Genomic DNA, 15,084 nt, shown 5'->3' with positions numbered 1-15,084 from the left:
CGCCGCTACATGCCCGCGGAATGTGCGGTGGCCTCAACTGCTCATATTACACATATCCAGAAGAGAAACAGCCTTATAAACTACTGTTGCTACACTAGCAAAAATACAGCCTACATAAACACTCTGTGTTTATACAAACATTGTTCTAGCCACCTTTACCGGGGAACTACAGGCCCACTTCTCCAACTGTTACATTACTTCACTCTTTTGCAGACAAAACATCCCTCAGGGAAGCATAGAGTCCAAACATACGGCATTGAAAAGAAGAATGTTTGCCCTAAAAGGGGACTCACCCACTGTCTTCAGTGCCTCATCGCTTCATGTAACATTCATGCTTCGGCGCACTAACCTGAGGGTGGGGCACTCTCACACACCGGCCTGGCAGGCCGTCAGAGTCTCACATCCGCCCGGCCTGATGTAAAAACGCGCCCCGGGGAGAAAAAGGAAGAAAGGAAGGCACATATCATCATATTCTCCGCGCCCTCGGGGGCGGAGACTCACCGTGCTTCCGGTTCACTGGAAGCGGTTCTTCTACGCTACCGCACTGGCCTGGCCAATGATCCTCGGATCTCGACGGCCCAGGGACACCCTCCTGCCTGGGCGCTGCCCCGGACCTCCGCGGGATACATGTTCCATAGGCCACCGAGCGCGCCCTCGCCCCGCCTCGACGAAGGTGCCGAAAAGCTCAGAGGGCGAGACCGGGGCATTGAGGAGAAAGGCCTTTTCTTTTGCCCCGCTGTCCGCGAGGTTTAGCCACAGATGCCTCTCCGTGGCCACCATAGCCGCCATCGACCGTCCGATGGCGACTGCTGTCTGTTTGGCTGCCCGGAGAGAAAGATCTGTGGTGCGGCGCAACTCGGCCATCGCATCAGGGGGTAGGCCCTTCCCCTGATCGAGGTCCCTCTGCAGGTCGGCCTGATAAGCCTGCAACACTGACATCGTGTGCAAGGCCGCCGCCACCTGACCCGCTGACGTGTAAGGCTCCCGGGAGCTGGGCGGCTATAGTAGGGGAGAAACCGATCGCCCAATCTGTCAGGGCGGGCGGCCTCTCCCCTGGCTCTCTGCCACGGCAGCTGAAGTCTCAGCGCTGAGCGCCCCATCACATCCAGCAGCTCCCCATACACGGGGCAGGATGGTTGGGAGGATTCGGCCTCAGCCTCATTTTCCTCCTCATCCACAGCTATCCTCTGACCGACTGGAAGAGCACGGGCTGACGAAGAGGAGGAGTCTACATCCGACTCCTCCTCCGTCAGTCTGCCCTCGCGACCTGGCTGATCGTCCGCAAGCACTGTGCTTCTCCAGACGATGAGCAAGGTCCATCTGGGAGCCCCAGGACAGACGGCGCCGCTCAGCCTCAGCATGAGCGGGACTGCTCCCAGATGCTGGCTCTTCTTCCCTCCTCATTTATTTTTTATTTTTTTTGCGGAAAACGCTCTCATTTTGCGCAGGAAGCCCCCTCGAGAACCTCCCGCGCGTGTTCTTCCCTCAGGCAGAGCACACAAAGGGTGTGCGTGTCCTCAGGCGTGAGAAACCTGGGACACGGAACAGCGCATTTCCTATACGCCCCCTTACTTTTATTTATATTCATTTTCAAATTTAAACAGACTTTCTAGCGAACCAGACAGAACAGTCCCTAAGGACGAAAAGGATAGGGTCATGTTGGCACGGTGCCCTTTTATACTTCCTGGTCGCACGGTGATGACATCACCAGCTGCCGACGGTCAGTAGGATTGTGATTTGATAGCGATTTCATTCACGCTGAAAGGCGTTCCCCGTAGCGTCAGCTGACGCAGCTCGAGTTCCCTTTCGAAAGGGAACTCTTAAGCGGTGAGGGGATTTTTCTCTTAAATGAATCTGTTTGGCCATTGCGTTCGAGAAATAAACATTTGTTGTATCGGCTGAACAGTACAGGTGTTTTACCTGTATAATTGCACATTACATTAGGTTGTGTTTTAAGGCTTAACAGAAATTTCCTTAAAATTACTGGATAATGTCCTTGCGAGCATGGGGGAAAACAGTCCATTCCCCCACACTGGAAATGCATGGCGCAGTTTAGCCTACATAGAATAACTTCTCCCGCTTGACAGAGCAAGACATTATATAGTGTTTATAGTATCGTATATCAGTGTTTCTGAATATCACCTAAAAATGAGAATTGTCATCATTTACTCACCTTCAAGTTGTTTCAAACCTGACTTTCTTTCGTCTGCTAAACACAAAAGAAGAATGTTTGTAGCGAAGCAGAGAGAGTAACCATTGACTACAATAGTATTTTTCCAATAGTAGTCAAGTGTTGCTCTCTCTGCTTCGTTACAAACATTTTTCAAAATATCTTCTTCTGTGTTCAGAGAATGAGAATTCTCATTTTTGGCTGAACTATCCCTTCAAATGTAGGCTAATACATACATATAACATTTTAAAATGATCATAAAACTTTTCTTACGTTTTGTTAAACTTTGTTTTGTTAAACTTTTTGTTAAACTTTGTAAAACCAGTTAAACTTCACTGACCACATTACTGCAACAGCCCGGTCCTGCAGATTTGCTTTATACAACATTAGAAAGATCAGACCCTTCCTATCAGAACAGGCTGCACAACTCCTGGTTCAAGCTCTTGTTCTCTCCAGACTGGACTATTGTAATGCTCTTCTGGCTGGGCTTCCAGCATGCACTATCAAACCCTTGCAGCTGATCCAGAATGCAGCGGCGAGAGTGGTCTTTAATGAGCCGAAGAGAGCGCATGTTACGCCTCTCTTCATCAAAATGCACTGGTTGCCAATGGCTGCTCGCATCAAATTCAAGGCACTAGTTATCGCCTACAAAACAACCACTGGCTCTGCACCAATATACCTAAACTCACTTGTTCAGACTTACACACCCTCCAGAAGCTTGCGTTCTGCGAGCGAGCGGCGCCTCGTGGTTCCATCCCAAAGAGGCATGAAATTTTCCTGGACCGTTCCCACCTGGTGGAATGACCTGCCGATCTTAATTCGTGCTGCCGAGTCTGTAGCCATTTTTAAAAAACATCTTAAGACACATCTTTTCCAATTGCACTTGACCAATACAGAATAGCACTTACTGATCACCACAGCAACGACCAAAAAGCGCACACTCCTGGATCATATCTACGTCTCTCATCCGGATTTGTGCCTTCAGGCGGGTATGTTACATAGTTATCATAACTATCAGAATCCAGTGTTCTGTATTTTGCGTACGTGAGTTTTTGTTGTAGATGGCTATTGCTGCGCGTTTAGCTAGAATGCCATACAAAACCAACCCATTGGGCCACTGAATCTGCATTAACGACAACAGCTGGGGCAACAGCCTTAGTCCTAATGGGTTGTTATCATAGCTATCAAAATCCAGTGTTCGGCACTGCGTACGTGAGTTTTTGTTGTAGATGTCTTTAAAAAAAAAGAAGAAAATATATATATATATATATATATATTCGTGTACTGTGCTAATTAATTGAGATTTCTTACAGCTCTTACAGGTTGTTGGCCTTGTCTGTTTCGTTGCTTCTATTGCACTCCCCTTTTTTTGTAAGTCGCTTTGGATAAAAGCGTCTGCTAAATGATTAAATGTAAATGTAAATGTTTTGAAATGTTTTTATGAATATGCCGTGTGCAGTGCAAAGGGTTTGTTCATGTATAAGCTTGTTTTGCCCAGAATAACGTAAAATGTGTAGTCTATGTCAAACATTATTTTACCGCAGTGCCACGTTTAACAAACATTTGTCAAAAGCCTTAAATCCAGTTATATGATGAGCTGTTTAGATAAAGTTTAAATTTTCATCAGTTCTCGGTTATCTTGCACGCATATTGCTTTATCCGTTTATTTAATCGTTTTATTGTTAGTACAGCCATGCACAAATTAAATAGTTCAGTATTTACATTTTCAAAGCAAATTTGGAGGTCATATGATGAATGATAAATACTATTCTCAAATTACTGACGATAGGAAAGGTTTTTTTTTTTTTTCAACCGTCTTCATCGAAACTATACTTGATTTATGAAGTATAGTTGGTTATAACGTGTAATATTTGGGGGAGCAGGATCTTCTCGTTCCACTCCTGAGTAGGGGAGAGTGGGGTAATGTGAGACACCCCCTGTATCTGGTCAACAGAACACATTTTTGGTCATATGACCATTTTGTTTTCAAAACCCTCCAATTTCCCCTTGGCCATGAAGGAGAGGACCTCATGGTGGTGTGGTCAGCATGTTTTGTATGTAAAAGTAAATTTTCTTGCTGTCAACTTAATCAACTGTTGTGCCAAAGCAAATAGATTCACATGGTTGCCAACTTTTAATTTCAGGTTGGAGTGAGACTTTTGTATCAATGTAGAATAGCCTACTGTACATAATAAGGAAAGATTTGTTTGTCTTAGCACTATTTTAAATATTTCTTGGGTCAAATTATATGTGCTCGCATTCATTAATATTCACGTTTGTGTTTTCTTATCATTGGTAAGTATCATTGTAAGTATCATTGTTCATTAAAAAATATTAGGATGCAAGTTATTAATGTTTTAAATTTCACATTTGAAGAAATCTAGTGTTTCATCATTTCTAAATATTTATTAAAATGCAAGACTGCAATACTTTTTGGAGCAACTAGATTAGATACATGTATATTTATTGAAGAGCCATAAGGCACCTACTGGGTAATACAAATTAACATTATTATTTTTTAGCCACAAAATGACTCTCTGAATTGGAATTCTCTATTTTAACCTTAATTACTATGCTATTGTAATATAAATAATAGAAATATAAGAAGAAACATATTTTAAGTGGTCATTAATTGACAATAATTATAGCACAAATAGTATTTAGTACCAAAATATCTCCTTAAAATATTCAATAAATATTGTTGAACTAAAATGTATAACTTATACGGCGTATGGTCACATTTGAGCATCAATGAGTATGAGTGTGACCAATTAGTAAGGAATAACTGAGGGCTAAATACAAGAATAACGTTAATGTTTACAATGTTGCATCTCTATCATTCTCTGTATAGTGAAACTGTTGTGTATCCGCAGGAAGCACTCAACTAGGGTTATATCCGACCGTCCACGTCCCCTGCTGTATCTAGCTTCTTCACAGTCAAATACCATTATCCCCTTCCTCTCGTCCCAACCGCGCTGAAACATCTCTGTGGTGCCACTGTCTTCACTAAGTTCCAACCTCCAACCTCTTCACCAAGTACCAACCTCTGCAGCGCGTATAACCTCATCCGGGTACGTCAGGGGGACTAATGGAAGACCGCCTTCGTGACATCCACCGGCCACTACAAATACTTGGTCATGCCCTATGGGAGTTCGGGAGTTCCTCCACAAGTCCGTTTTGGTGTACATTGATGACATCCTGATTTACTCCTGGAGCCTGGCCGACCATCGCCACCACGTTGCGGAGTTCCTGCAACGCCTTAGGGAGTATTATCTGTACCTAAAGGCCGATAAATGCTCCTTCCACCAGCCCTCAGTGCAGTTTCTTTGTTATCACATCCACCGCAGTGGCATCCGGATGGACGAGGGGAAGGTGGCTACCATCAAGACCTGGCCAACTCCCTCAACCATCAAAGAACTCCAGAGAGTCCAAGGTTGTGGAAATTTTCACAGAAGATTCATCCAGAACTACAGTATCATCTCCAGTCCACTCACTCATCTCCTGCGCAGTAAGCCCGAGTCTCTGTCCTGGAACCCCGCGGCCACGAAGGCCTTTAAAGATCTGAAGGAAGCCTTCACCACCGCTCCCCTCCTAGTTCATCCCGATCCTACTAAGCCCTTCATTGTAGAGGTCGATGCGTCCACCACCGGAGCGGGAGTGGTGCTGTCCCAACATCAGGGGATGCCCAGTCGACTCCAGCCATGTGCCTTCTTCTCCCGGAAGTTCAACCCGGTGGAGGTGAATTATGATATCGGGAATAGGGAGCTACTTGCCACCAAGCTGGCTCTGGAAGAGTGGAGGCATTGGTTGGAAGGATCCCAACATCCATTTATAGTACTGACCGACAACAAGAACCTCGAGTACCTGAGAGATGCCAAGTGGCTCAACCCTCGTCAAGCCCGGTGGGCGCTCTTCTTCACAAGTTTCAATTTCTCCTATAGCCTTTTTTCCAATAATGTGAAGGCGGATGCTCTCTCTTGCCTTCACGCTGCAGAAGAACAACCAGAGAGGTCCAAGCCAGGCTTGCCTGACAAGATCTTCCTAAGTCCCATCACCTGGTCAGAGGAGACCCTCCCCTCCTCCAGTGCCTCCACCAATGCCCCGCCGGGTTGCCCACCAGGGTTGCAATACCTCCCACGGACACAGCGCACCCCACTTATTCACTCTGCTCACATGTCATTGGGCACTGGCCACCCAGGAGTCAATGAAACCCGCTCGCTGCTACGAGATCGCTTCTGGTGGCCCAACATGGCAGCGGAGGTGAGAAAGTACATGAGAGGGTGTCGGGAGTGTTCCATCTCCAAGGGTCCCCGGCACCTCCCTGCCCGTAAGCTCCTTCCTCTGCCCGTTCCTCACCGGCCATGGTTACACATAGGAGTAGATTTTATAACGGATCTACTGGTGTCTGATGGCTACACATGTATTCTAGTGGTATTGGACAGGTTTTCCAAGTCATGTCACCTCCTGTCTATGGCCATGGAAAAAGCTGAACTTATGTTTAATGTGATTTTCAGATACTACGGAATTCCAGAGGATATTGTAGACCTGGAATTTTGTCTCTTTCGCCCGTTGTTTATTTCACGGGACCAGACACCAGTTGTTTTATCAAGAGATCTATTTTATTCAATATTTTAGTCAGACATAGGAGAGAACGTTTCTGGAGTGATATTATGCGCAGCTTCTCTGTCGTTCTCCAATGTCCATTCTCTGCTCTTCATACAAAGGGCTTGTGATTTTGTGCACCCTAAAGAACAAATGGTTTCCATTAAATGGAATGTATAGCGAATTGTTAATTCACCATATGCACTGAAACTTACACACATCCATGATATCCATAACTCCTCTGTGCACATGCACACGGCCCCCCACTCTCACACATTCAACCGAACACACGTGCATACAGTGTCTAGCTCTCCCATACCTTCTCATACATACATATATTCAAGCATGCAATGGTTATAAATCATTATAAAAATAATAATAATACAGATACAAAATATTAACTGATTATGAATAAAAATAAAAATAATATTGACCAGTAAAATTTGGTCTACATCTCCCCCATTCTGGAACTACGGCCATCCGTTCCACACAATCGCCCCCAGGTGGCCAACCTATTGAAGTGATAGTGAGGAAGAAGAATAGCAGACAAAGAAACAACAGAAAAGAGAGAAAAAAATAGAAACAGAAATGAACAAAAACAAAACAAAACAAAACAAAGAATAAAGAACCCCAACCCATGTTATGTCCCTGCATACTATGTGTCATTTACATCTGTGTATGCATTTACTATGAAACCCCAATCTTCTAAGAAAGTAAAACCTAATGAATCTTCTGGACTCATTCTGGACAGTGCCTGGACTCATTCGGTACCTGAATCCCTCCAGTTTCTAGCCAAAATAAAAAACTAACATAAAAGTTGATGTTAAAAATGTCCTATCCCGTGGGGTTGTGAATCAGTAAGCAGGTGTAATTGTTCATGAGGTTGTGTTCTGTAAATAATGTAGAGTACAATCTCCTATTTCATTCTATATTTCCCATTCTCAGTGTTATCCATATGGTTAGAAATAACCAATTTAGTAGGTTTGTTACTTTTCAGTATAGATATACAGACAGAAGTATAGACAGACGTATAGATAGACAGACAGAAGTATAGTTAGACAGACACACAGAAGCATAGTTAGACGGACAGACAGAAGCATAGATAGACAGACAGACAGACAGACAGACAGACAGACAGACAGACAGACAGACAGAAGTATAAATAGACAAAGGTATAGACAGACAGAAGTACAGACATAAGTACGATGGATGGATGGATGGATGGATGGATGGATGGATGGATGGATGGATGGATGGATGGATGGATGGATGGATGGATGGATGGATGGATGGATAGATAGATAGATAGATAGATAGATAGATAGATAGATAGATAGATAGATAGATAGATAGATAGATAGATAGATAGATAGATAGTTAGTTTTCAGTTCAGTCTGTGAGAGAGTTCATATGAATAACACAGAATGACATAGAGGGGACATATTCTGTGTTATACTACCGGTCACAATTGTGACCGTCTTCATTTATCTGCATCCTGACAACAGAATAAACCATGTAATTTTAATATGTATGTATAGATGACCCTTTCATGATGACGTGTGCAAAAAATTAATGAGCTATTCAAAAATTAAATTTTCATGTCATTTCTGTGCTTTCACGTTGTCATTGTGTTAAGATGGCAGCACCAAGAAATAAGTGTGTGTGGTCACATGACCAAACTACACAACAATGTTAGACCTGCCCAGTACTCATGTAGACATCTTAAATGGGTATTATAAATGAAAATTTGCTTCATAATAGAAGTTCCTTTTTAATACTACACTAAAATATGCGAGGAAAATTTACGGTCACAATTGTGACCGGTGGGATTAAACCAGCACATTACATACTTGTAATTTAATTTTTGCACGTGCGCAGCATATAGGCTTAAAGTTACCTAACACTAAGGCTGTGGCACCGACATGATAACAGAAACGAACAATTTACAAATCTTTTAGCAAATCTTGCCATTAAATAAGTTAACATTTGCATTAAGAATGACATGACAAACACAAATCTTACCTGGAGCTCGACACCTCGCGGTCCCGCTGGGAGGCAATCATATCACGGAGACAATGAACCCGCGATTGATTTCCTCCTGGCCGCGGCGCGTTGACGCATGCGCAGTTTACGATGACAGAACTAAGGCTATTTTTGAGTGTTTAATTATTATTTTTTAAATATTGCTGATATTACTGTTAACAAATAGTTTGTATGGGTAGAACATTACGAAACAAATATATGGGAATATACTGCAATTATATGCAAAATAGCCTATATTAAAGGAAATATAAAGGAATAAAGGAAACTAAAGCCTTTTTTAATATAGCTACTGCAATGTATGCATATTGACTATATTTATAAAATCTGGCTATATTTTAACACATGCAATATTTAGTAATTAAGATATAAATAATATTACATGTAATATTCATTAAGTTGTATCCTTTATTGTGTAGCCTTACTGTATATTGAATTTCCCATATTAATGTGAATGCATACATGCACACACATATAAACACTTTTACAGAATGAGTAACAACAAATTTCTACTTCCCATCATACTTCTGATTTAAAGGAGGTTAAATGTTAAAATTAATTGTTATTTCACGTGTTTTTGCTCAATTTAATAGAGGGAGATAGGTTGAAGAAATAGTGGATATAGTGAGGTTGACTTTTGGCCAAAAAACAATAAAACTGTTACTTTTATTAAAAATAATGTCTGTGCACTTTTCAGCAGTTATAGCTCTTTGCTAAATATTTAGAAACATGCCGGTGTGCTTGACTTGTGTTATTGTTAACTGTATGTGTGTCTGTGTGTGTATATATATATATATATATATATATATATATATATATATATATATATATATATATATATATATATATATATATATATATATATATATATATATATATATATAAAACCCTTTGTAATTGTTAACATTTTCATAAGTAACTGTAATATAATAGCACTTTCTCAGTAACTTTAACGGACTACAGTTCCTTTTATTTTGTAATATATATATTATTTTGTTCAATATATTTTTGGGTATATCATCACATGCACATCAAATAAAATGACATACATTATGATATATAAGTAAATATATTGTCACATATTTTTCTAATTGAAAGCAGCAATACCTCATGTATTATTAAATATTGTAATATATTTATCCTGTATATTTTTAATATGCAGTTAAATAATTTAATATATTTATCATTCACATAAGGAAATATTTTCTTTGCATTAGGGTTACCCATTTTTATTCGTTTTACTTGCTAATTAATTTACTAAAGTAAAATCTCACTGATTTGCAGGGGTTGTATTTAACGCAATCCAGCATTTTTTTTTTTTTACAGTGTAGGACATATATGATTGAAAATACATGAATATTGTACAATTTGTATATGTGTTTTTTGCAGCATATATGATCCTTATAGTTTTCTGTTGGAACATATAAGAATCACACATGTTTTTAGCAAGACTTTTCCATATGGGGAGTGCCATCCTCAGGGAAGCTAGAAAGTAACACATCCAACTCCTCCACAAAGTTACCGAGGTGACCTGGAGGACGATAGACCACTACCACATGGATTTTAACAGGGTGAGTAATAGTGATTGAGTACGATTCAAATGAACTGGCCGGTAGAGACGGTAATGGATCAAATTTCCAATCATTTGAGATAAGCAAACCAGTACCCCCACCCCTCCCAATAGGCCGAGGAGTGTGTGACAAAGTTAAATTGGTTGAGAGGGCTGCAGGAGTGACAGTGTCCTCTGGTTTGATCCAGGTCTCCGTTAGGGCCATGAGGCTGAGCTGAGAAGGAGTCCCAATAGATGAAATAAAGTCTGCTTTGTTTACAGCCGACTGGCAATTCCAGAGACCAATTGGAATAGAGAGTAAAGTAGCAGAGGATTTCTGTAGACTGCGCAAATTAGTAGGATTGCGGCGTCTCGCGCGTACAGAACGTGATTTACGAGTGCTAGTAGTAATAGTTGAGATTTGAAAGCACATGGTGAATACAGATCAGAGAAAAGGCCAGATAGGAATTAGAAAAGAACCGAACACAAATAATGAAAAGGAAGATGATACTCAAGTGCCTTGCTCGGGAGGAGTTGCACAGGGAAGAGTTGAAGTCTTTACACTCGTTGGTCTTCACACGAGGAGGGCTTCACACTGCCGCTGCCGCGGACTATCACGCTATTTATACTCACCTGAGTATCGTTATTGAAAGCAGCTGGGAACGCCCCCAACAAACGCTCACTCACAACGTGGCAATAACCAAACTAATGCTAACTCCCACACACACCGCGAGAATACACCAAAACTAATAATGCTTCACCTTCACCTCTTTTATGATGGATAGATGAGAGATGCACTATTATAATGGATAGATGATAGATGCACTATTATAATGGATAGATGATAGATGCACTATTATAATGGATAGATGATAGATGCACTATTATAATGGATAGATGATAGATGCACTATTATAATGATAGATGATAGATGCACTATTATAATGGATAGATGATAGATGCACTTTTATGATGATAGATGCACTATTATGATGATAGATGATAGATGCACTATTATAATGGATAGATGATAGATGCACTATTATGATGATAGATGCACTATTATGATGGATAGATGATAGATGCACTTTTATGATGGACAGATGATAGATGCACTATTATGATGATAGATGCACTATTATGATGGATAGATGATAGATGCACTTTTATGATGGATAGATGCACTTTTATGATGATAGATTCACTTTTATGATGATAGATGCACTTTTATGATGATAGATGCACTTTTATGATGATAGATTCACTTTTATGATGGATAGATGATAGATGCACTATTATGATGGATAGATGCACTATTATGATGGATAGATGCACTTTTATGATGATAGATGCACTTTTATGATGGACGGATGCACTTTTATGATGGACAGATACACTTTTATGATGGACAGATACACTTTTATGATGATAGATGCACTTTTATGATGGACGGATGCACTTTTATGATGGACAGATGCACTTTTATGATGATAGATGCACTATTATGATGGATAGATGCACTATTATGATGGATAGATGATAGATGCACTATTATGATGATAGATGCACTTTTATGATGGATAGATGATAGATGCACTTTTATGATGGATAGATGATAGATGCACTTTTATAATGGATAGATGCACTTTTATGATGGATAGATGATAGATGCACTATTATGATGGATAGATGCACTATTATGATGGATAGATGCACTTTTATGATGATAGATGCACTTTTATGATGATAGATGCACTTTAATGATGGATAGATGCACTTTTATGATGATAGATGCACTTTTATAATGGATAGATGCACTTTTATGATGATAGATGCACTTTTATGATGATAGATGCACTTTTATAATGGATAGATGCACTTTTATGATGATAGATGCACTTTTATGATGATAGATGCACTTTTATGATGGATAGATGCACTTTTATGATTGATAGATGCACTTTTATGATGATAGATGCACTTTTATGATGATAGATGCACTTTTATGATGATAGATGCACTTTTATAATGGATAGATGCACTTTTATGATGATAGATGCACTTTTATGATGATAGATGCACTTTTATGATGGACTGATGCACTTTTATGATGGACGGATGCACTTTTATGATGGATAGATGCACTTTTATGATGAATGGATGCACTTTTATGATGGATAGATGCACTTTTATGATGATAGATGCACTTTTATGATGATAGATGCACTTTTATGATGGACAGATGCACTTTTATGATGGATAGATGCACTTTTATGATGATAGATGCACTTTTATGATGAATGGATGCACTTTTATGATGGATAGATGCACTTTTATGATGATGGATGCACTTTTATGATGATAGATGCACTTTTATAATGGATAGATGCACTTTTATGATGGACGGATGCACTTTTATGATGGATAGATGCACTTTTATAATGAATGGATGCACTTTTATGATGGATAGATGCACTTTTATGATGATAGATGCACTTTTATGATGGACGGATGCACTTTTATGATGGACAGATGCACTTTTATGATGATAGATGCACTTTTATGATGGACGGATGCACTTTTATGATGGATAGATGCACTTTTATGATGATAGATGCACTTTTATAATGGATAGATGCACTTTTATGATGATAGATGCACTTTTATGATGATAGATGCACTTTTATGATGGACGGATGCACTTTTATGATGGACAGATGCACTTTTATGATGATAGATGCACTTTTATGATGGACGGATGCACTTTTATGATGGATAGATGCACTTTTATGATGATAGATGCACTTTTATAATGGATATATGCACTTTTATGATGATAGATGCACTTTTATGAGGGATGGATGCACTTTTATGATGATAGATGCACTTTTATAATGGATAGATGCACTTTTATGATGAATGGATGCACTTTTATGATGGATAGATGCACTTTTATGATGATAGATGCACTTTTATGATGGACGGATGCACTTTTATGATGGATAGATGCACTTTTATGATGATAGATGCACTTTTATGATGGATAGATGCACTTTTATGATGGACAGATGCACTTTTATGATGAATAGATGCAGTTTTATGATGGACAGATGCACTTTTATGATGGACAGATGCACTTTTATGATGGACAGATGCACTTTTATGATGGATAGATGCACTTTTATAATTAATGGATGCATTATTATGATGGATAGATGCACTTTTATAATTAATGGATGCACTTTTATGATGATAGATGCACTTTTATGATGGATAGATGCACTTTTATGATGATAGATGCACTATTATGATGATAGATGCACTTTTATGATGATAGATGCACTATTATGATGATAGATGCACTTTTATGATGATAGAAGCACTTTTATGATGATAGATGCACTTTTATGATGATAGATGCACTTTTATGATGGACGGATGCACTTTTATGATGGATAGATGCACTTTTATGATGATAGATGCACTTTTATAATGGATATATGCACTTTTATGATGATAGATGCACTTTTATGAGGGATGGATGCACTTTTATGATGATAGATGCACTTTTATGATGAATGGATGCACTTTTATGATGGATAGATGCACTTTTATGATGATAGATGCACTTTTATGATGGACGGATGCACTTTTATGATGGATAGATGCACTTTTATGATGATAGATGCACTTTTATGATGGATAGATGCACTTTTATGATGGACAGATGCACTTTTATGATGAATAGATGCAGTTTTATGATGGACAGATGCACTTTTATGATGGACAGATGCACTTTTATGATGGACAGATGCACTTTTATGATGGATAGATGCACTTTTATAATTAATGGATGCATTATTATGATGGATAGATGCACTTTTATAATTAATGGATGCACTTTTATGATGATAGATGCACTTTTATGATGGATAGATGCACTTTTATGATGATAGATGCACTATTATGATGATAGATGCACTTTTATGATGATAGAAGCACTTTTATGATGATAGATGCACTATTATGATGGATAGATGCACTATTATGATGGACGGATGCACTATTATGACGGATAGATGCACTATTATGATGGATGGATGCACTTTTATGATGGATAGATGCACTATTATGATGGATAGATGCACTTTTATAATTAATGGATGCACTTTTATGATGATAGAAGCACTTTTATGATGATAGATGCACTATTATGATGATAGATGCACTTTTATGATGGATAGATGGACTTTTATGATGGATAGATGCACTATTATGATGGACAGATGCAGTTTTATGATGGATAGATGCGCTTTAATGATGATAATAATAATAATAATAATAATAATAATAATAATAATAATAATAATAATAATAATGCGTTCGATTTATATAGCGCTTTTCAAGGCACTCAAAGCGCTTTACATTGAAGGGGGAATCTCCTCATCCACCACCAATGTGCAGCACCACCTGATGATGCGACGGCAGCCATATTGCACCAGAACGCTCACCACACACCAGCTGATTGGTGGAGAGGAGACCGGGTGATGAAGCCAATCAGGAGAGGGGGATTATGATAGATGCACTTTTATGATGATAGATACACTTTTAAGATGGATGGATGCAGTTTTAGGACTTCAAAACAGAATTCACTGCCATTATAAAGCTGGGAAGAGCCAAGACATTAATATAACTCTGATTGTGTTCGTCTGAAAGAAGAACT

This window comes from Pseudorasbora parva, chromosome 17, assembly GCF_024679245.1.
Source record: "Pseudorasbora parva isolate DD20220531a chromosome 17, ASM2467924v1, whole genome shotgun sequence".
Classification (NCBI taxonomy): Eukaryota; Metazoa; Chordata; class Actinopteri; order Cypriniformes; family Gobionidae; genus Pseudorasbora; species Pseudorasbora parva.
The sequence above is the reverse complement of the archived record's forward strand: the minus strand, read 5'-3'. Positions refer to the sequence as shown.